At 42.9% G+C, this 20,743-nt stretch overlaps 1 long non-coding RNA gene across 1 annotated transcript in view; it reads right to left on the minus strand.

Annotated features, from left to right (window-relative positions):
- LOC115899642 overlaps positions 1-20,743 on the minus strand; it is a 475,756-nt gene that overhangs the window by 445,687 nt on the left and 9,326 nt on the right. Inside the window, exon 2 of the long non-coding RNA XR_004059259.1 lies at positions 1,353-1,451. This is a non-coding gene — a long non-coding RNA (uncharacterized LOC115899642). The remainder of the gene's footprint in view (positions 1-1,352; positions 1,452-20,743) is intronic.

Below are 20,743 nucleotides of genomic sequence, written 5' to 3' on the forward strand. Positions count from 1 at the left end.
TCCAAGCTTCTCCAGAAGCCCCAGGCCCTGCAGAGCATCACAGCCAGCTTGGCACACTTACAGAGGTGCACCTTGGCAGAGGGAGGAGCAGGTGTGGCGCGTGGAAAAGAGGTCAACTTCTCTGACCTTCTGACCTAACTCCAGTTTTGTTTTGGTTTTGTTTTCTTTATTGAGACAGAATCTCACTCTGTTGCCCAGGCTGGAGTGCAGTGGCGCAATCTCGGCTCACTGCAACCTCTGCTTCCTGTGTTCAAGGGATTCTCCTACCTCAGCCATCTGAGTAGCTGGGATTACAGGCACACACCACTACGCCCAGCTAATTTTTGTATTTTTAGTAGAGACAGGGTTTCACCATGTTGGCCAGGCTGGTTTCAAACTCCTGGTCTCAAGTGATCCACCACCTCGGCCTCCTAGAGTGCTGGGATTACAGGCGTGAGTCACCGTGCCAGGCCCTAACTCCAATTTTCTTCCCACCCTTGGTTCCATTCTGCACCACAATGGGGGCCACCCAAATGTCCACAGACCCCCCCAAACTGTTGCTCCCTGGCCATCCTTGGGCCCAGATATATATACAGTGGTGGCCTGGGAGATGGCATGCAAGGTCCTGGACGCAGCCTCAGGGATGTTTACACAGGATTTTCAGAATCCTGCATGCCCGAAGTGTGGTCTAAGAAAAGGCCAAAACCTCTTGGCCCCGTGGACTCCTCACTAGAAGGAAGGGGTGCAGCCAGAGGAACAGATAAGGGATGGCCTCCAATGTGCAGGGCCCAGGGCTGCACTCAGTTGGCTGGGCCTCGGGGCAATACAGAGAAAAGTCTAGACAGACAGCCTGAGCTCGCACTGGCAGTTTCTCATGACTGGTGCACTATATTCAGATAGTCCAGAAGTTCCCATGTGCCCTGGTGGGGGACACAGAGGTGGGGAGAGGAATGAAGGACTAAGGAGGCCTGAGGTGAGGACGGCAAGCCCATCGAGAGCAGGAACCTTGAGACTGGAGACAAAAGCAAGGTCCAAGGTCAGCGACTGCTGATCCCAGCATGGGACCCAAAGCCAGACAGGACCAGTGACACCAGCAATGAATTCAAGAAGGACAGAGCTAGTATACTCAGTCAAGCAGGCTTTGATGTGACCCTTCCATCACATCAAAGCCAGCAAGGATCTAGAAAACACAAGCCAAAGAACTGCCCGCCCATACACTGGGAGCCAGCCTGGAATGCAAAAGGGGGAAGGAAAGAAATTTTGAAAATTCAAGCAGTTCTGTGGAAGGCAATGAGCTAACTTGAAAAAGGCAGTTTAAACTGGAAAAGACTGAGAAGTCATCACCTCATCAACTTGGAAGCAGATGTACATACCTCTTTTGCCTGGCAGGGTGGGTCCCAAGAGCGAGGTCAGTTTCCAGTAGAGTTTCCCAACATTTTTCACATGGTAGCACAGATGGAAAATGATAATACCTGTGTAGAACATAAAGGAAAGCAGTCAAGACAACTGGCTAGGGACTCCCAACCCTGCCCAGGTTCCGAGAGGCAGAGGACATCAAGGTCTCTGCACCCCTGCAACTCAATTGCCCCCCCCGTGCCACAGGACATCAGTGAGGGGGCCCGAGTTATAGAAAACAAAGAACCTACATATTCCTCTGCACATATAAGTAATTGCTTGTAAACTTATAGACCCCAACTACAGGATGAATGAATGAATGAATGAATGAATGAATGAATGAAGAAATGAATCCATATCTTATCACTTTTGATTGAGAAACTTCTGTCAAGTTACTTAACTTTCCAGTTTTTCTGGGAAGAGTACAGATAATAATATCTACCTTGAAAACTAATTTGTGAGGATTGAATGAGGCAATGTTAGCTTTGTCAATCAATGTTAACTTTTTGGACCGCTTCTCCCTACCCACTCTAAGCAGGCCATCCCAGGGAGACTAAATTAGCTAAAGGGACAAAGCTCAGCTTTTTGCCTCTGCCCAGTAGGGTCCTTCCCTGATAGGCCCTGGTACCCACAATTGCCTTGGGGTGATTTGCCTGGCTTTTGAGCTACAAATCGCTCTCACTTCCACCAGCCTACTGTGTACCCATATGTTAAGTTGCTCTTTCTCTTGATTCATTCTTCCTTTGTCCCTCAGACCTTGTCCTCCTTGCCTTCACAGCCAACTGGTTCTCATTTTTCCCTCTCAGAACCTGCAGGCCCCTCTTTCCTTACGGTATTCAGAGGAAAGGACCATAACAATATATCCTGGATAGAGGTTCACAGTTTCAGGGAGAAGCTGATGTCAGAAGCCTATGAGAATGCCTAGATAATCCTGGCAGATCTGAAACAAACTCAGTGACCAGTAAGAACACGACACTTCAACCCCAGCAATTATTTTCCCTAAAATATGCTACATCCTTTCCTGAATATTGGTTATAGCACCAAATAAATGAGCAAATTCATCATCCTATCTCTTTGTGGGACATGTTTTTCCCTGATGTCTATGAGTCGTCTCATCAAGTCAGCACTCAGAAAGCCCTGAGACTGTATATCCCCACTTATCCTGCACTTCAGCTATTAATGAGTAACAGCAATATAATTAAGGCTTTTCACTTAACGATGAATCAACCAAAGCACTTGGGAAAGATGTGACATTTACAAGAGCATTTACATTTTTTGTGCTAAAATATTATTTTAAAACTCCACCCTATATCACCAAAAACAGTTCTGGGTGGAATTAAACACCACATTTCATGTAACTTGGTGCCATATGTTTTGTTAAACCTTGTGCTCTTGAAATGTCTGCGTCTGCACTGGAACCGAGGCAAGAAGGGTGACTCAGTAGGAAGAAATATGTACACACATCAAGTGTGTCTTCAGTTCTTCTGTGCCAAGAAAACTGGAACCAGTGTGAATGGATTAGATGACCCAAGTGGGTTGACAAGATGCAATCCCTGAGGGTAATACATGAGTTCCTAGGAAGAACTGAGAGGGAGAAAAGTTCGCCAACTTGACAAGAACATGGCTTAAGATACTGACTACTCAGTGAATTGCTTCTAATCTGCCCTTCCTGACAGCTCATTACTTTCTTTCCTAAGCATGCTATATGCTAGACTGCCTTCTCTGGGGCTGAGGAAACATGAAGTGAACCTTATGAAATATAGAGCTGAGCCCTCCTCTCCATAGATATCCAGAAGTATCATTGCTTAGGGAGCTCATACAGAGACAAATGGTGGCCAGACTCGATAAGAAATGGTATGGGGCTCACTGTCTCAGCCAAAAGTGCTCCCTAGATTTTAACATCTTTCACATTTTGCTCTTTCCTTTGAATTTATGACTTTAGCAAAGCAACTGATGCACGTAATTCAGAAATTCAACCTTTTTTTTTTTGTCCTGGGAGACAGGGTGAACATGTAGACTTATTTTAAATAAATGATGCCCAGTGAATTCTGCATGAAACATGGGAATGTCTCCTTTTAGAGTGTGACTAACATTTTGTTACTCTCATTGGAATGGAGTTTGTTTCTGCTGTTTCTTTCTTCCACTTAGCCGAGTTTTCCAATATGTCAGAGGCTAGACATAGGGTACACCTATGGTTCAGTGACCCCTCTGGAATATTTGGTTTTCATGTGATCCATTTCTCCTTGGCCATATGATAAACTCAAATCAGGCTACTTTCAACAAAATGTTGTTGATTAAATCATTGTGTTGCAAATTAAGTTTTCTTCCCAACTTCCCTTCCTGGGGACAAGTGCCTACCGAATATTTTTGTAATGATACTTAAGACTCTGAGGGATGGTGTATGAGTTCAATATGAGTTCAGTTGTATGTGACAGCAACCCAAAATAACACTGGTATACACAAGAGAGAAATATATTTCTCTCTCACATGAGAGTTGCCCTCAACCACATGGCCTCAGATGACTTTTCATGAAGTCCTCATTCCAGCCAGCAGGAAGGGGAGAGAGAAAATATATTCCTTCCTTCTGAGATTGGTGAAACGTTACATTTCATTTCTACTTATATCCCATTGGCCAGTACTTAGTGACATAGCCAGACCCGGCTGCAAGGACGTCTGGGAAATGTAGTTTTTACTCTAGCTTGCCTGATAATGTACTTTTCAGGCCTCTATTGCTTGCCTGATAAATTACTTTCAGGCTACTAGTTTATCAAGGTAATTTCCCACATGACAACTGTGAAGTCAAAACAATCTGTGACTTTGGACCAGATTGATATTGACTTTGGGCTGGTATTCATGAAGGGTACTCCCTTCAATTTACAACTCTGGGGAGCAGCATAGACATAAAATACGGTGCTCCATATTTTTGAATCTGGATTTCTGACACCAGGGAAAAGTCTATATACGGAATGAAGTGCTTGAAGGAATTATCCAGATAATTCAAGGCAAAAAATAAAGCTCTTAGAAACCAGACTTCTTGTTTTGAAGGACTTGAACCAGAAGGACCCTATGCAAGGAGTCTGACATTATCTTGAAGGGTGCTAAGTAAAAGCCTCTTTGGCAGAAAAATATATTTCAAGTAGCTGTGTCAGAGGTGTTCGAAACAAAGTGACTCCATCTTGAGTGAGGGTTAGGAAAATGAGGCTGGGGCTGGCTGGGCTGCATTCCCAGAAAGGTATTCTTAGCCTCTAGATGTTTACGGTTAAAGGAACAAATTGATAATGTTTACTAAACAGACCCAGGCAAAGGCATTCCTAATTTTCCTGTAAAGATAATAATATTGATTCTTGCAAAATATAGTAATTAAGAAAATGAATCTTTTATCACAAACCCTTGTAGCAGAGCACATCTCCCCATGATCTTTTTTTATCCTATATATACAAGCATTGTACCTAGGGTGGACGTGTTCCTCCTCTTACTTTCAGGAACACCGTACTCTGTCTATGGAGTTGCTGTTCTTCCACCACTTTACTTTCTTTTTTTTTTTTTTTTTTTTTTTTTTTTTGAGACGGAGTCTCGCTCTGTCACCCAGGCTGGAGTGCAGTGGCCAGATCTCAGCTCACTGCAAGCTCCGCTTCCCGGGTTCACGCCATTCTCCTGCCTCAGCCTCCCGAGTAGCTGGGACTACAGGCGCCGCCACCTCGCCCGGCTAGTTTTTTTCTGTATTTTTAGTAGAGACGGGGTTTCACCGTGTTCAGGATGGTCTCGATCTCCTGATCTCGTGATCCGCCCGTCTCGGCCTCCCAAAGTGCTGGGATTACAGGCTTGAGCCACCGCGCCCGGCCCACTTTACTTTCTTAATAAACTTGCTTTTGCTTTGCACTGCAGACTCGCCCTGAATTCTTTCTTCTGTAAGATCCAGAAACCCTCTCGTAGTGTGTGGATCAGGACCCCTTTCCTGTAACAGGTGGGATCAGCAATCCCACTTGCCATATCAACATTATGTGTCGGGAGAAGGAAGTGCTGGTTACACTGTGGATTCTGAAGTCATTGTCTCGTAAGACAATGTTGCAGAACAAAAGGCAGTGGTCAATTTGTGAAAAATCACAATCCCGATACTAGCTAGCCTTGGCTCCTATGTTAGGCAAATATGCAATCTCTGTCATTCTCTCTAGCAAGGGTGCTGGCTGTTACTTATAGATAATGCTTGAATGGGAACCTACACTGAGAAATCACACTTCGAGTTTCACCCTGACTTCAGGAAAAAGATATCAAAAAGGGAAATGTTAGGCCACTTGACAGCTGGACTTTCTGTGTTTCCTGAAAGAAATTACCTAAGCAGTGGTTCTTAACTCTCATAGTACTTGAGGATCACCAGAGGAACTTCCTAAAGATTAAAAACTAATCAAAGCTAATATCCTATCCCAACTTCAAGGATTCTAATTCAGTTATCCTGAGACGGAGGCCAAAGGATCAGAATTTTTAAAACCTTCCTAAGTGATTCTAATATGCAGCCAGGGTTGAGAACCAATAACTAAAGGACCCTCCTCCCTGCCCTGATCCATTCCAATCATTACAGGATTGTGCAATCCAGATTAAAAGATTTCAAATGGGTTGAGCAAGGAATCCCTTTGCCATCAATAGCTGTAGCCAATTATCACACACCCACAGCTCTGATATCAAGCCCTGGGGAAGAGCAGATATAATAAATGGAGGGAAAAATAACAAAGGAAGGAGGTTAGCTTTGGTCATGTTCATTTTGTACAAGAAATCCACCCAAGGTCTCCCACAAAAGATGTAGGTTTATTATAACCCTACATAAGGACCTGCAGTAGATGTGAAAAATGGGATAATTCCAGGGACCAGCTCCTCACTGAGTCTCCTTCACAGGCCTAATATTGAAGACTGCCTGCAGTGTCACCTGAACGACTCACCTTTTCATCCTATTTCGCATTCTTTTCCTACAGTCACCCACCACTCCAGCCAAGTTGGACCACTGTTTGTTCCCAGTGTCCCAATTTCTTCATGAAGTCTCTTTTCTTTTCCCCAACAGGAGGTGATCTAGCCCCCCTTCTTAATCCAACATGCTGTGTCTTTGTTAGACATGTGTGTTATTCTGTTTATGTTGCGCTTACTGGTATTTCAGTCTTTCCTTCCCAATAATATAAAAACATCTTGCAAACAAGCCGTGCATCTTACTCATGTTTGTACCCCTTTAGTCCCTAATATAGCTCCTTCTGTGTGTTTGGCCCTCAGCAAATATTTACTAAGTGGAAATGAATTTGCAGAAACTTCTCCAGATGGTTCTTTCATGTAGTGGATTGGATCCGAGTATATGTACTTTATACCTTATCTGCTGCTTCTGAACCATGAAAGCCTGAGCAACTCTCTCTTTGAATGAAGGCTCTTCTTAGGTCTACACATGCTAAGAGAAATTGCTCTGGGCATGTCAACTATTATTTATTTAGCAGTTCAGCATACACTATCTTAAATGGTCCTCTTCCAACTGCAGTGACTCATCTGACATTTTGGAATAAAATAAATATCCCTTTTAGGACAGAAAAAATCCCAAAGTTTCTCTTTAAAAGCTTTGGGGTTACTAGGAGGGAAAAAGAAAGGAAAGGAAAAATATGGGAGTGGATGCAGTGGTGAATGTGCAAAGAAAGTTCTTCCAATGGCAATAGAGCTTTTAAATATTTATGGAGAAGGAAAGAACGCTTTTCAGAAGCCAAGTCATTTTTCAGTTAAACAAAACTCTCCATCTCCAGGGAGACACGGGTATTCCCATTTGATCTGCAGGGGGAAAGAGGAGGATTAGCAAAAGGATTTTACTCCTAAGCACATTTCTGTTTTTTAAACTTTAAAAAGCCAGCTAGACACTCTGCCTCCAATAAGGAGTAACTATATCCACAGAATTTGTGAGGATTGACAGATAAATATTGTCACAGTAAAATTAACATAATGGGTATTTATATTTACATGACTCCTTGCAAGTTATAACATTTTTCTTATGTGTTATCTCATGGAAAACTCACAACAACCCCGTAAGTAATAAGAATTATGATCCCCATTTTACAGAGCACGAAACTGAGGTGCTGGTTGCTAGAGAAGACAAAGTGACCAGGTATTCTTTCCAACCACACACCCTGTTAATATGCAGGACAAAGCTAAGCAGATGAAGCCCTGTACAAATGCTTCCCCACTCAAAGACATCCAGGGTCAGTGTAGTGATTAAGGGCTTAGGCTTTGGAGTCAGACAGAACAGACCAAGAGGCAAAGATTCCAGCTCTGCCTCTCCATAACCCTGGGCAAGGTACTTATTAACTTCACTTGGTAGCAGGCTTCTAATTTGTAAAATGCACATAAAAATAGCCACAGGGTTTTTCTGAGAATTAAATGAGTTTGTGAAGTACTTACCACAGGGCCAGGTACAAGACAAACCCTTAATGAATGATAGTTATTAATATTGGTATAGGTTCATCTATGAGGAATAACACATTGCACATTGCAATGTGCTCTATAATTATGGCTTCTAATTAAATACATGGTCTAATGAAAAACACATCTGGGAGTTTTCTCTGGCTAAGAGTAAACACTAATTTCAAATGAAAAATCGGTGCTAAACCATTGTACCTCAAAAGGGATTCCAATATTTTTTCAAGATTCTGTGTTCTGTTACTGAAAGTGCACACACTAATCAAAGTTGGGTTTTATTTATTTTAAAATATCCTGTGTTTTAAAATTTTTACCAATAAACCATGTCTACCAGATTACCCCATATTTCACTGCACACTTCAATAATCTTTACATGTTAATCAAACACCTTGACTTTGCACCCCATATTTATTGTGCCTGTATTTTATTATTTCCTTGGTAAACCTTATGTTTCAAAAGCTTTCCAGAGCAACTCAATCACAAAACTATGCTGATGGGTGACACTTAAGATATAAGGTTTTAACCTAGTGGTGAAATAATTTCAATTATAAAAACAAAACCATGAAATAGAATCCTAGTGACAGTTAAACAAATCTGTAATTATCCAGCCAGTGTGTAAATCCCTTCTCTCCCCTTTCTCATTCAATTTGCAGACCTGGATGTCATCTCATTAAATCAACAGCTCAGATGTGCACACAAACGTCTTACACAAAATACATATTTCTCTTTCCACTTCTCTCCCAATATCTAAGCTTCTCTTACATAGTGGCTACATCAAATTAAATCAGGGGTAAAAAGTAAATGAGGAAATCAGGTATCCAAAGCAAATGCAAGCAGCTACAGCTGGTGCTTCAAACCAACAATCTCCAGGTGTTGAAAGAAGATTATGTGAATGGGAATGCTGTGTGTGTGTGTGTGTGTGTGTGTGTGTGTGTGTGTGTGTGTGTATGCACGCACCCGTGCAATTCAACAATTACTGAATTCTTTCCATTTGCATATTTCCAGCGCTCAGCCACATGCCTGGCACATATGACTCATCAGATGAATCTATGAATTATAAATACTCCACTGAAATCACACTCTGTAATGGTCCTTGCACAACGCTATGATCCCACTTATTCAGTATCTGTATTTAAGACTTTTGTTTTGCTAATTAAAAGTCTTTAACAGTTAGGCTTTGTTCAAGCCCAAAATACCATTCAGATGAGATGGTGCTTCCTGTAGCAGTTTCTCTATGTCATCCATCCACGCCAAGCTTCACCCTTACCCTCAAGAGCTTGCTAAAGTTTTTGCAAGAGATGGGAATGTGTGTCATCCACAGAAGGAAAAGGGAGGGTGCAGTGCTGCCTGAAGTGCTGAGAAGCACAAGCCAACACTCTTACTTCCAGGAAACCCATGGCCTTATGGACTAAGTTGTTGTCCACAGTCCCCAGCTATAAGCCTTCATTCCTTTCCAAGCTGGGCCCTGAAAAGGGGACCCGGGACCCAGGCCTTGAGAATGGCTTGCAATGGCAGGAAGTAATTCAGGAGTATGCTTTTGGGAGTCCTAATCTCCGATGCTCCTGGCAGTCATGGGATATCATTGTGGAATAAACTCTCAGTGCGGAAATAAGGAACTGGACCCAACCAATGTCATTTTAAAAATACATCTGCTATTGGAAAGAGAAGTGAATCTAATATCTTTCTCACAGAACTGACTTGCAGATAAGTGGAAACTGTAAGTGTCATTCCTGGGGATGCCTCGCCCTGCTACACAGCTGGAGTGGATCCTTATCCTCCATCTGGGACTCATCCAGAAACCCAAAGCCATCATGTCAGCCACTTGTCCATTTAATTACCAGGCTTTTTTACTTTTAATATTCTTTCATTCTTACCATCTGGAATTGGTATTTATCAGATGTTAGGATCCATAATATCTTCCTCTGAGTCGCTAAAACTCGATGAATGTCTTTGGGATTAATTTGGGAGGAGGTGCTTTCTTTAATTACAAACTCAAACATCTCGAAATGTTTTAATGAGCAAGGGAATTGTGTTCAAAACCAGAGCAGTCCAGCCAGACTTGGTCCTTTTGACTTCTGGAGAAGAACACAAATCACTCCTTCCCTCAGTGTCAAGAACCAGATGGGTATTTACTGCTCACAAAAGGAAGAGTTTATATCAGTTTAATAACAAACTTTTTTTTAGGAAATTCTCTGTGTCGGTTCTTTAGATATAAACTAAGGAAAAGGTGTCATTCTCATCATGACAGAGACTGAGATGAGACCTGTAAGTGTCAAGTCCACTGGGAAGGTGGCTCTGTTGGACAGAGGCCTTGGCCATAGGCCAATGGGCAGAGAAAGAATGTGGCAGGTGATTAAGGAGTTGCAAGAGGAGGCTGTGTTGCAGAAGAGTTACTCTGGCAACAGTAAATGGGGTGGATAGGAATGGGAGAGGATGGGGCCTGCAGTGGAAAGCCAGGCACCTCTGTGTCAGGGACGGGCCAGGAGAAGTGGCAGTAGGAAGGTAAACACCTCCCCCACCCCAGACATTCTAAAGAAATACAATGATTGGGACTTAACTAGGTAAGTGATGAGATAAAGGTGAACCTATGAGCAAGCTTGAGTCAATGCTAGAAATGGATGAGGAAGTGGGCGGGTGTCTTGGTCTGTTCCAGCTGCTATAACAAAGTACCATAGACTAGGTAGCTTATAAACAACATAAACGTATTTCTCACAGTTCTGGAGGCTGGAAGTCTGAGATCAGGGTGCCAGCATGGCAGGGTTCTGGTGAGGGATCTTTTCCAGCTTGCAAATGGTCTCTTTTATAAGAAGAGGCCCTCATAAGGGTGCTAATCTCATTCATGATGCTTCACCCTCATGATCTAATTACTTCCCAAAGGCCCCATCTCCTAAAACCATCACACTGGGGATTAGGATCTCAACATAGGACTTGGCAGCAGGACACATACATTCAGTCCACTGCAGTGGGTTTAAAGAGTTCTGGTGGGCTGAGCTCTAGCAAGCACCTGAAAAGTGGCAGAGTTCCTGCATGCCAAAACACCTGTGGTTGACTCACTCTTCTCACAGCCCTAGTATAATTGGCTGGCTTCATTTCCCTCCATGATGCTCTGCAGAAGAAACAGCATCCAAACAGGAAAAAGAATGGAATCCACTGCTTTGATCTTGCATGTAGCAGACACTAAGCTACTCAATTGTTTCAGACCTTCTAGTTCATTTTTTTAAGATAGATTTATTTGACAACATGGAGTTTGCCCAGAGGAAGAAAACCAATGTGGGAAAATGCTTGGAGATGGTGTCAAAAGAAGAAAGGTTGTTGCCTACAAAGAGCTATCATGTGAATGGAGTAGACTATTCTCTCTGTTGCTTCAGAGGGGCCAAACAAGGAGAAAAGAATAGAAGCTGCAGGGGGGTACATATTGATCCATTATAAGAAAGACTTTTTCTTATAATTAGAATTTGCAACCACACCTCTTGGAGGAATGCATTTCCTGGGATTTTTGCATGATCACAGAGTTATTAACCAGATAGGAGCTATAGAGCCCAATTTCTTCAATTTTTAGGAAGTAAAATTTAAACCTGAAAATACTGCAGGCACACCATTTGTTCTGGAGGTTAGAGTAGGGTCTCCTGCATTGAAGAGGGTATTGAGATGACCTTCAAAGCCTATTCCCAGGCTTTGTAGGTCAGGATCCCTTTGTAAGCCCAGGATCCCAAAACCTAGCTCATAATACAAGCAGAAAGGCAGAGTATAATGGGGACTAAGAACATTGGCTTAAAATTGACAAATGGGATCTAATTAAACTAAAGAACTTTTGCACAGCAAAAGAAACTACCATCAGAGTAAACAGGCAACCTACAGAATGGGAGAAAATTTTCACAATCTACCCATCTGACAAAGGGCTAATATCCAGAATCTACAAAGAACTTAAACAAATGTACAAGAAAAAATCAAACAACCCCATCAAAAAGTGGGCAAATGATATGAACAGACACTTCTCAAAAGAAGACATTTATGCAGCCAACAGACACATGAAAAAATGCTCATCATCACTGGCCATCAGAGAAATGCAAATCAAAACCACAGTGAGATACCATCTCACACCAGTTAGAATGGTAATCATTAAAAAGTCAGGAAACAACAGGTGCTAAAGAGGATGTAGAGAAATAGGAATGCTTTTACACTGTTCGTGGGACTATAAACTAGTTCAACCATTGTGGAAGACAGTGTGGCGATTCCTCAAGGATCTAGAACCAGAAATAACATTTGACCCAGCCATCCCATTACTGGGTATATACCCAAAGGATTATAAATCATGCTGCTATAAAGACACATGCACATGTATGTTTATTGCGGCACTATTCACAATAGCAAAGACTTGGAACCAACCCAAATGTCCATCAACGATAGACTGGATTAAGAAAATGTGGCACATATACACCATGGAACACTATGCAGCCATAGAAAAGGATGAGTTCATGTCCTTTGTAGGGACATGGATGAAGCTGGAAACCATCATTCTGAGCAAACTATCACAAGGACAGAAAACCAAACACTGCATGTTCTCACGCATAGAGGGGAATTGAACAATGAGAACACTTGGACACAGGATAGGGAACATCACACACCGGGGCCTGTGGTGGGATGGGAGGAGTAGGGAGGGATAGCATTAGGAGATATAACTAATGTAAATGTTGAGTTAATGGGTACAGCACACCAACATGGCACATGTATATGTATGTAACAAACCTGCACATTGTGCACATGTACCCTAGAACTGAAAGTATAATAATAATAAGAAGAAGAAGATTGGCTTTGATATCAGAACTGAGCCAAATCCTGGCTCCACCACCTACCAGCTGTCTGACCTTGGGCCACCCAATATCTATCTCTCTTGTACCTATCTTGCTTCTTTACCCAATAAAATGGGACTGATACCTGTAACTCCCTCAGAGGGCTCTCATGAGAATTAACTGAGAGAATGTATGTTAGCTATTATGACCTTTGCCTGACCCCAATACCTGACTGATGTAGGTGTTTCACTGGATTCAAAACAAAATTTATCTTACTGTCACTATGCTGAAAAATGTGACACAAAACATGAGATTGCTTTGCACGAACTTACTTACCACCATGTGAATTCCATCCTTATAGAGCCTTTGGAGCTTCCCCGCCATGCCAGGTTTCTCTTGAAGAAAAATGGTATCTGAATAAGTATCTACAGTCAATTATTCACTTGCTGAGCAACTACATGCTGTTCCACTTTTCTTCAGGAGACACAGGTCTTGCCTTAGAAAATGTGACCCACAGAAGACAGAAGACAGATGGATGCTTTTCCCAAAAGGACTCCAGTTCATATTAATTCATTAATGAATCCCTTTTGGAAAAATATTCATTATCATTTGAACTGTGCCCCCAAACAAACGATATATTGGTGTGTTAACCTACCAGTACCCTCAGAATGTGCCCTTATTTGGAGATAAGCTCTTTATGGAGGTAATCGAGTTAAAATGGAGTCATTATGGCAGGCCCTAATCCATGACTGGTGTCTATATACACACACACACACACACACACACACACACACACACATATATATATATATACATTTTGAGTCAGAGTTTCGCTCTTGTTGTCCAAGCTGAATTGCAATGGAATGGTGTGATCTCGGCTCACTGCAACCTCCGCCCCCTGGGTTCAAGTGATTCTCCTGCCTCAGCCTCCCAAGTAGCTGGGATTAGAGACGTGCACCACCACACTCGGCTAATTTTTTTGTATTTTTAGTAGAGACAGGTTTTCACCATGTTGGCCAGACTGGTCTCCAACTCCTGACCTCAGGTGATCCACCTGCCTTTGCCCCAAAAAGTGCTAGGAATACAGGCATGAGCCACTGCACCCAGCCTGGTCCTTATAAAAAGGAAACATTTGAACAGAGACAGACACACACACAGGGAAAGCACCAAGTGGAGAGGAAGGCGGAAATTGAGGTGATATTTCCACAAGCCAAGGATGCTAAAGGTTGCACCAAATCACCAGAAGCCAGGAAAAGGGAGCAGGACAGATTCCGTCTAACAGTCCTCCAGAGGAACCAACCCTGCCGACACCTTAATCTCAGCCTTCTAGCCTCCAGAAACAGTGAGACACAAATTTCTGTTGTTTAAGCCACATAGTTATCACAGACCTAGCAAACTAACACAATACTCCATGCCAAGTTCTCCGCTAGGCACTATGGGAGATAGATGCAAAATAAGAGCTCTAACGGGTTGTAATATACTGTCATGTTACACCAGCAGGATGAACAAAGTTTTGGAATAGCTTACAAAAGTGATTTATTTTGACTACAGAGGGAAAAAAGCAAAGGAGTTTTTATAAGGCAAGTGACATTTGAGGTAGCTCTGAAAGGATGAGTCTATGATTTCATGAGGTGGGAAATGGAGAAAGAATCCTTGAGGCCAGGGAAACAGCATAAGCAGAGGCAGATTGATGGTATGTTCGGGGAAGTCCAGCGTGGCTAGAGATGGGGTGCAGGGACAAGGAGGGAGTGGTTGTAAAACAGACTGTGGCCAATCTGCAGAGAGTGATGGCAATCTGGTGGAGAAGTCTACTTTTATTTTGTCAACAATGGGGTGTCATCAACAGTTGGGGAAGCTGTGTTATAATTGTTCAGAGTCAAATCTTTTCTCTAAGTGCCCTATGCCTTCAAAGTGACACCGGCCTCATGGTGAGTTCAAACATCTTGTCCATTCAGGGAACTCACATAGCTGGAGGTACCTCTAGGTGAGTCTGGATCCCATGCTTGGCCAGTAGTGGAGATGCACACCTAGCTCAGTGCCAGGTGCATAACAGGCGCTTGTTAGACAACTGCTAATAGTCATTTATCCATTCCATACATCTTTTTTTACGAGATGGGGTCTCACTATGTTGACCAGGCTGGTCTCTAACTCCTGGCCTCAAGTAGTCCTCCTGTCTTGGTCCCACATGTGCTGGGATTACAGGTGTGAGCCACCGCATCTGGCCATGCCATAAAAATTTAATGAGCATCTACTATATCCAGGCTCACTGTTCCAGACACTATGTAATGAAATTGCCAAAATCTTTGCCTTTCATTCTAGCAAAAGGAGACATAGAATAAACACAGAAACAAATAAAAATGATTTCAGATAGAGTGATGGGGAAAACAGAACACATTAAGTGGGATGGAGAATAACAGGGCACGGGGAAGGATGCTGATAAAGGAATGTTGTTCTAAGGAGATGACATTTTTGCTGATTCCAGAACGATGTGAGGGAGCTAAGCAAAGATCTGGGGAAGAGACTTCCAAATATAGGGAGCATCATACTTGAGGTGGGAATGAGTTTTGAAGTTCAAGAAACAGATAAAAGGACATTGTGGCTGGAGGATCATGGTGTGGGGGAAATAGTAGAAAAATCATGAGAGAGGTAGGTAAGGAAAGGCCCGTGCATTTGGGGCCTTACGAGTTCTCATAAGAAATTTGGATTTTATTCTGACTGCAATTTAAGCCATTGACAGTGAGTCTAGTCACTAGGATATATGTTTGACATGATTTACCCTTAATAACAAAAGGAGAAGCAGGAAGATGAGTTAGGAGGTTCTACAATAGTCCAGATGATGGATGGAGGGAACTTGACTAGGTAAAAGCCATGGAGATGGTGAGGAGTGATAGAATTGGGGGTAGATTTTCAGGGGAGGATTACAGGGCTTGATGATGGACAGCTCATGGGCATAGGATGTTGCGTTAATCCCTTACATGTTGCTGTAAAGGAATTCCTGGGACTGAGTAATTTATAAAGAAAGTAAGTTTATTGGCTGGGCGCAGTGGCTCATGCCTGTAATCCTAGCACTTTGGGAGGCCAAGGCGGGAGGAACACCTGAGGTCGGGAGTTTGAGACCAGCCTGGCCAACATGGTGAAACCCTGGCTCAACTAAAAATACAAAAAAAATAGCTGGGTGTGGTATCAGGTGCCCGTAATCCTAGCTACTCAGGAGGCTGAGGCAGGAGAATCGCTTCAACCCAGGAGGTGGAGGTTGCAGTGAGCCAAGATCATACTATTGCATTCCAGCCTGGGCAACAAGAGCAAAATTCCATCTCAAAAAAAAAAAAGAAGAAGAAGAAGAAAAGAAGTTTATTTGACTCACCATTCTGCAGACTGTACAAGAAGTGTGGTGCCAGCATCTGCTTCTGGTGAGGGCCCCAAGAGTCATGTAATCAGAGCAAAAGACAAAGAGGGAACAGGTGTATTACTAGCAAGAGTGGGAGCAAGAGAGAAAGGGATGAGGTGGCAGGCTCTTCCAAACCAGATCTTGAGTGAACTCAGAGTGAGAACTCACTCTTACCACAAGACATTCATGAGGGCTCTTCCTCATCACCCAAACACCTCCCAGGAGGCCCGCCTTCAACATTGGAGGTCAGATTTCAACATGAGATTTGGAGGGAAAAAGGCATCCAAACCATATCAGCCATTCAGAGGATGAGAATTGAGGCTGCATATGTGGCAAATGGTGTCACTCAACAAGAGGGGAAGGTTGGAAAAGGGCATGTTTGGTGGGAAAGGGGTAAGATCAATTTCCCCGAATGTTTACATTTCAATGTACCTATTAGTCATCGAACGGAGATTGCTATTATGTGCAGCCAGGATTAAGAATTATCTTATTGTGTCTATTAAAGTATAATCAGTTTGACCTGAGTAGGGCATGGAAAGCTAAATCATTCCTGAATCTTGAGCAGTCATTATCCCAAGGCCTATAAGATGTTCCCAGTATAACAAACAAAATCCTCTGGGATGCTAGCCCTGCCTGCACATTCCTGCCCTCTCACTCACAGCTTTCCTCTCATCCCTCCTTCAAAGCATCTGAGCTGGACGGCTACCCAGAAAGCCTCCCACTGCTGCAGAATTGGAAATGTGGGTCCTCCACCTAACAGCTGGGTTGGATCCTGGGTCAGCAGCAGATTAAGGCTACACTGCAGGGGACTGACCCAGGAGTGTATTTAGGAGCTTCTCAAGTCAGGCAGCAGGAAGTGAGTCATCACTCGCCATCAGAGATGCAGGACGCCCTGCAGCTGGACACTGCCACAGCCTGTCAAGCCTCCTAAAGGCAGCTGAGTGCACTGGAAAGCAGAATGGAAAATTACACTCACAGTCACCCCTTTTAAAGAAAGTTTATGAAACTGACCAGTATATGTTGTAGAAAAGTCTGGGCTCGCAGAAGAGGGAAAACATAAATCTGGAAGCTGAAAGCAAGGAAAATTTGTTAAAGAAGAACATAAAACCTACCACACCCTTAGCTATTCCACTAAGCTTACCCTGGTTCACTAAATCAGCTCCCCTCTTTTTTTTTTTTTTTTTTTTTTTTTTTTTTTTTTGATGAAGTCTCACTCTGTCACCCAGGCTGGAGTCCAGTGGCACAATCGTGGCTCACTGCAACCTCTGCCTCCTGGGTACAAGCAATTCTCCTGCCTCAGTCACGTGTCACCATGCCCAGCTCATTTTTTGTATTTTTAGTCAACACAGGGTTTCACCGTGTTAGCCAGGATGGTCTTGATCTCCAGATCTTATTGGGGGAACGAGCCCCCAATATTTCAACGTAGGTTCTTTCTATTTTCCCTAAGTGTCAGCCAGTCTGAGAAATAGAGAAAGAGTACAAAGAGAGGAATTTTACAGCTGGGCCTCCGGGGGTGACATCACATATTGGTAGGTCCGTGATGCCCCCTGAGCCGCAAAACTAGCAAGTTTTTATTAGGGATTTTAAAAGGGGAGGGGGTATACGAACAGGGAGTAGGTCACAAAGATCACATGCTTCAAAGGGCAATAAAGATCACAAGGCAAAGGCAAACCTAGAATTCCCAATGAGGTCTATATTCCACTGTGCACATATTGTCTTGATAAACATCTTAAAAGAAAACAGTGTTTGAGAGCAGAGAGCCAAGCTGACCAAAATTCACCAGGCTGGAATTTGCCAATCCTAGTAAGCCTGAGGGTACTGCAGGAGACCAAGGCGTATTTTAGTCCTTATCTCAACTGCACAAGACAGACACTCCCAGAGCGGCCGTTTATACACCTCCCCCAAGGAATGCATTCCTTCCCCAGGGTATTCCTTGCTGGGAAAAGAATTTAGCAATATTCTCTTACTTGTACGTCTGTTTATAGGCTCTCTGCAAGAAGAAAACTATGGCTCTATTCTGCGCAACCCCACAGGCAGTCAGACCTATGGTTATCTTCCCTTGTTCCCTAAAAATCGCTGTTATTCTGTTCTGTTTCAACATGCACTGATTTCATATTGTTCAAACACGTTTTGCAATCAATTTGTACAATAGTGGTCCTGAGGTGATCTACATTCTCAGCTTACAAAGACAATGGGATTAAGAGACTAAAGTAAAGACAGGAATAAGAAATTATAAGAGTATTATTAGGGAAGTGATAAATGTCCATGAAATTGTCACAATTTATGTTCAGAGAGTGAGTAAAGACAGGCATAAGAAATTATAAAAGTATTAATTTTGGGAACTGATAAATGTCCATGAAATCTTCACAATTTATGTTCTTCCACTGTGGTTCCAGCTGGAACCCCAAAGGGTCCTTCCGTTTGGGGTCCCTGACTTTCTGCAACAGGACCTCATGATCCACCCACCTCAGCCTCCCAGAGTGCTGGGATCACAGCCATGAGCCACTGAACCTGGCCAGCTCCCCTGTTTCTAAGACCCTCTTCTCTCCTGCTTTCCCCTTCCTTCCTGCTCTCTTGTATCAGTTTGATTTCCCTGGGAGAGCCTTGGTCTATGGACTCAATTAGTTTTCAAGTGTTTGCTGATGAGCCAATTGCATCCTCCCCTCTTATGTCAGATTCTCTGCATCTCAGTGGCAGGAGAGATGAGCACAGCTGCTCAGATGCCCCTCCAGGAGCAGCCTCTGTTCACCCTGTTGACTTTGAAGAGGCTAAAAAACAGCATCCCTATTCCCCACTGGAGTTCCGAAACAGTTCAGAGGTAGACATGGGAACCTGGAGGCTGAAGGTGGAGATAGCACTCTCAATACAAATGAAAAGCTCTATCGGAGGCCATGGCTTAGTTCTCATTACTCACCAATGACAGGTGCAGTTGGAAAATGACAGGCTCCTCCTTGAAGACCAACCCTGTGGGGCTTTCCTCATAACAAAGGACAAAAGAAATGTCATCTCTACTAAAGGCAGGTAGAGTAAGTTCCTTCTCCCAGACTCATCAATCAGGTCAAACTCTCCTGGTCTGGAGAAGAGTCACACATGACGCAGGAGCAGAGGGAGAGCAGAGTGTTCCTCTAGAAAGGATCCTCCACACAGAAGGAACCATCGAGAGTGGGGCCAGACCATAAATATTTTAGGCTTCACAAGCCAAAATCAAGGCCATTATTTATGTAGTACTCATAAGAAAGGACATAAACTTCTACAATTTCTAATTGATATGTTTTTAAAATACAATAATAGTAACAATTGGGTATAATTTTATATTACAGGTCTACTCATAAGAATAAATTTTCAATTTTTGGTACAAATGTATGTGGTACACATTCAATTTTGTTACATGCATAGACTGCTTAGTGGTCAAGTCAGGACTGTTAGGGTACCCATCACTCAATTAATGTAGATTACAATGCTTACTGACACCTCATCTACCTTTGCTCCCTTCCAGTGTTTCTCTACACTCAACAAAATGAATATATTTGAAATACTTACCTGCTTAAAATACTTCAAAAGATTCCCACTATCCTTAGATCTAAGACTGACATCCTTAAAAGACCCTTTATTGCCTTTCGATAATCATTTTGTTTTATTTTTATTTTATTTTATTTTATTTTATTTTATTTTATTTTTTGAGATGGAGTCTCACTCTGCCACCCAAGCTGGAGTGCAGTGGCACAGTCTCAGCTCACTGCAACCTCCACCTCCTGGATTCAAGTGATTCTCCTGACTCAGCCTCCCAAGTGGCTAGGACTACAGGTACACACCACCATGCCTGGTTAATTTTTGTATTTTTGGTAGAGATGGCGTTTTGCCATGTTGGCCAGGCTGGTCTTGAACTCTTGACCTCAAGTGATCTATTTGCCTCAGCCTCCCAAAGTGCTGGGATTACAGGCGTGAGCCACACACCCAGCCTTCAATAATCATTTTGTACCATATTACTTAGTGCTCGCTCCATTTCACTTACACTAGACTTCATTATTCTTAGTCACCATGTTCTATTCTGCCTCAGGGCACTTGTACATACAGGTCCTTTTGCATGAAACACTATTCCCTCTCCTCTTGCTTATTTAGTATTATCAGAGTTTAGATGTAAAGTGCACTGTTGGCTGGGCACAGTGGCCCATGCCTGTAATCTCAGCACTTTGGGAAGCCAAGGCAGGAGAATTGCTTGAGCCCATGAGTTCAAGACCAGCCTTGGCATCATGGCAAGACCCTGTTTGTACAAGAAAAGAGAGAAAGAGAGAGAGAAAGATTAAAAATTAGCTGTGCATGGTAGCACACGCCTGTGGTCCCAGCTACTCGGGAGACTGAGGTGGAGGATCACTTGAGCCCAGGAGATTGAGGCTGCATGAACCATGATTGCACCACTGCACTCCAGCCTGAGTGACAGAGTGAGACCCTGTCTCAAAAAAGAAAAGAAAAGAGAAAGAAAATAAATGGTCAGTTCCTTAGAGAATACTCCCCTTATGTCTCTGACTTTGTCAACCACACACACAATCATATACATTGCTTGCTTTCATAATACGAGTATCTTATTTATATTATCATATTACAATTGAAATTGTAAGGTGGCTCTAGAAGGCATTTAGAACGATCATTTCTTCTCAAAACTCTCTCCAGGTCTCAATATCCTGTGATTTGCAGTCTAAACACTTTAGGCTGGAATGACATAGTCTGCTAACTTTTCCCCAATATCCACTCTCTCCTTACT

This window comes from Rhinopithecus roxellana, chromosome 9 (assembly GCF_007565055.1).
Source record: "Rhinopithecus roxellana isolate Shanxi Qingling chromosome 9, ASM756505v1, whole genome shotgun sequence".
NCBI lineage: Eukaryota > Metazoa > Chordata > Mammalia > Primates > Cercopithecidae > Rhinopithecus > Rhinopithecus roxellana.